Raw genomic sequence first — 3,016 nt, 5'->3', positions numbered from 1 at the left:
TAATGGCTTGAGCTCCAAGGTAGGTGCTTCCTCGATTGATGGTATGAGCTTTCCTTCAGCATTCTTGAGGTCAGAAGTACCAAGAGATTCAAATGGCATGTCCAGCTTTCGCCTTCAGGGAGAAGCATTCAGATATTGTAATTGCTCGTTGCCATCTTCATCATCACTGTCAAAATCCCCCACTAAGGCCTTTTCTAATGCATCAGACATTAGCATATGATCGAGTTCTGAATTAACCGCAGAATCAATCACATCCACTTTTAAGCACTCATCATCTTCTGTAGGGAATTTCATTGCTTTGAATACATTGAAGGTCACATCCTGATCCTGCACCCGTATAGTAAGTTCACCTTTCTGCACATCTATCAAGGTACGCCCAGTAGCCAAGAAAGGTCTTCCCAAGATTATGGGAATCTTCTTATCTTCCTCGAAATCCAGAATAACAAAGTCTGCAGGAAAGAAGAGCTTATCCACCTTGACTAGCACATCCTCCACTATGCCCCTTGGGTAAGTAATAGAATGATCAGCCAATTGTAGAGACATGTAGGTGGGTTTTGGATCAGGCAAATCCAACTTTTTAAAGATCGACAACGGCATCAGATTGATGCTTGCTCCCAAATCACAAAGGCACTTGTCGAACGACAACTTGCCAATGGTGCAAGGAATGGTGAAGCTACCTGGATCTTTAAGCTTCGGAGGTAACTTTTGCTGCAGCACAGCGCTGCATTCTTCCGTTAGAACAACGGTCTCAAGGTCATCCAGTTTCACCTTCCTTGAAAGAATACTCTTCATAAACTTCGCATAACTAGGCATTTGCTCCAAAGCCTCAGCGAAAGGTATATTAACTTGCTCTTTAGCTTCCTTCCGGCCTGGTACTTCCGTGTCACTGGGAAGTGTTCCAGGTTGTCGATTGAGCACTGCATTGGCTATTTGACCGATTTGATTTTCCAAGGTCTTGATAGAAACCGCCTGACTCATGCATAACAGCTTAAGTTCCTCAAAATCAGCACTAGTAGGTGCAGCTGCACTTCCTTGTTGAGGATATGATTGCCTTTGAGCATATTGTTGCGGTTGCTGGAATCCAGGTGGATTGAACTATTTACTCACACCTTGCTGATATGGTGGCTGAATAGCATTCTGATTATTACCCCAGCTGAAATTTGGATGATTTCTGTTGTTAGGATGATAAGTAGCTGGCACAAGCTGCTATTGTCACTGATAATTGTTCACATACTGAACAGATTCATTGATAAGAGAACACTGATCCGTAGCATGAGAACTTGCTCAAAGCTCAAAGACCATAGCTATTTGATTAACTCCATATATAGCTAGAGAATCGACCTTCATAGACAGCGCTTGGAGCTGCGCTGCAATAGCAGTGGCTGCATCGACTTCCAGAATACCTGCTACCTTCCCAGGCATCATCCTCTGAGTTGGGTTTTGATGCTCATTTGCAGCCATAGTCTCGATAAGATTATAAGCCTCGGTATAGCTTTTGGCCCACAAGGCGCCTCGAGCTGCTGCATCGAGCATGGGCCGAGATTGGGCCCCCAAACCATTATAGAAACCAGTGATCACCATCCAATCGGGCATTCCATGATGTGGACACTTTCTCAACATTTCCTTGTAGCGTTCCCAAGCTTCGCACATAGATTCTGTAGGTTGCTGCGCAAACTGAATAAGAGCACTCCGCATAGCAGCAGTCTTTGCCATCGGATAAAACTTCACCAGAAACTTTTGTGCAAGATCTTGCCAAGTAGTGATGGACCCAGCTGGTTCAGAATGTAACCAGTCATTAGCTTTGTCCCTCAGTGAGAATGGGAAAAGTCTCAGCTTGATAGCCTCATCAGTCACGCCATTATACTTGAAAGTACTGCAGATCTCGACAAAATTCCTTATGTGCATGTTGGGGTCTTCAGTCGCAGCTCCTCCAAAAGAAACAGAATTCTGCACCATCTGAATAGTGCCCGGCTTGATTTCAAAGGTGTTAGCTTGAATAGCCGGATGAAGAATGCTTGACTGAATGTCATCAATTTTAGGCCGAGAAAAGTCCATAAGAGCTGGATCGGCCTGAACAATACGATCACCCATGATTACTGGTTCTTTCAGCTCACTTCCTGAATCCAAATCTTCAAAATCTATCTTCTCCGGAATATCAAGAACTTCGTCTGTCTCTTCAGCTGTATCTAAAGTCCTCTTGCGAGTACGAGAACGAGTTTGCATAAATGCTCGTTAAAGTACCTGAAACACAACCAGAAATAATAAGTAACAATACGTCTTAATCACTGAGTTCTAACGACCAATGATGGTAAGTACATAAACTAAACAAATACGCCGAGTCCCCGGCAGCGGCGCCAAAAACTTGTTAGGGCAAAAATACGCGCTAATAACACACGCAAGTATACGCGTTCGCAAGTAATATAGAATACTTTCTAGTTGGTTCCCACAGAGACTCAGACTAATTATTGTTCAATTAAACTCACTCACCAATATATGATTACTTCTCAATGTTAAGACAATAACACTTAGAATTGTTAACTAAATATTAACTACAAAAATTAACCACTTAATTAACGCTTCAAATTAACAATATTAAAACACTCATGAGATCACAACTTCATTACTACTTCCTTCAATAGTTATTGTTATTACCCTTAGCCTGCAACAGTGATGATATTAATCGAATAACACGAAACTGATAAAAGCCAACTTTCATTGTACTAATACCATTCTACCAAACATCCACAATTAAGATATAAGTTGAATAGGCATCAATTATGTTGAGTCCCTATATGTCTACAGAAATTGAAAATATAATGATTTAAGCACAAGTTATTCCTTTTGATTACACAGGGCGAATAAAACGGTTAGAGTTACCCACTAATCATGCAACATCATACATGAACCTATGCTAGCATGGCAAGTTCTAAATCTCGAGATCCACCGTCGCTTCACAAGAGATTAACACCCTATCTTATATATTTGCGACGCACATAAGACGAATACGCACAACCAA

This window comes from Apium graveolens, chromosome 6, assembly GCF_009905375.1.
Source record: "Apium graveolens cultivar Ventura chromosome 6, ASM990537v1, whole genome shotgun sequence".
NCBI lineage: Eukaryota > Viridiplantae > Streptophyta > Magnoliopsida > Apiales > Apiaceae > Apium > Apium graveolens.
Note: the sequence above shows the minus strand (reverse complement) of the source record.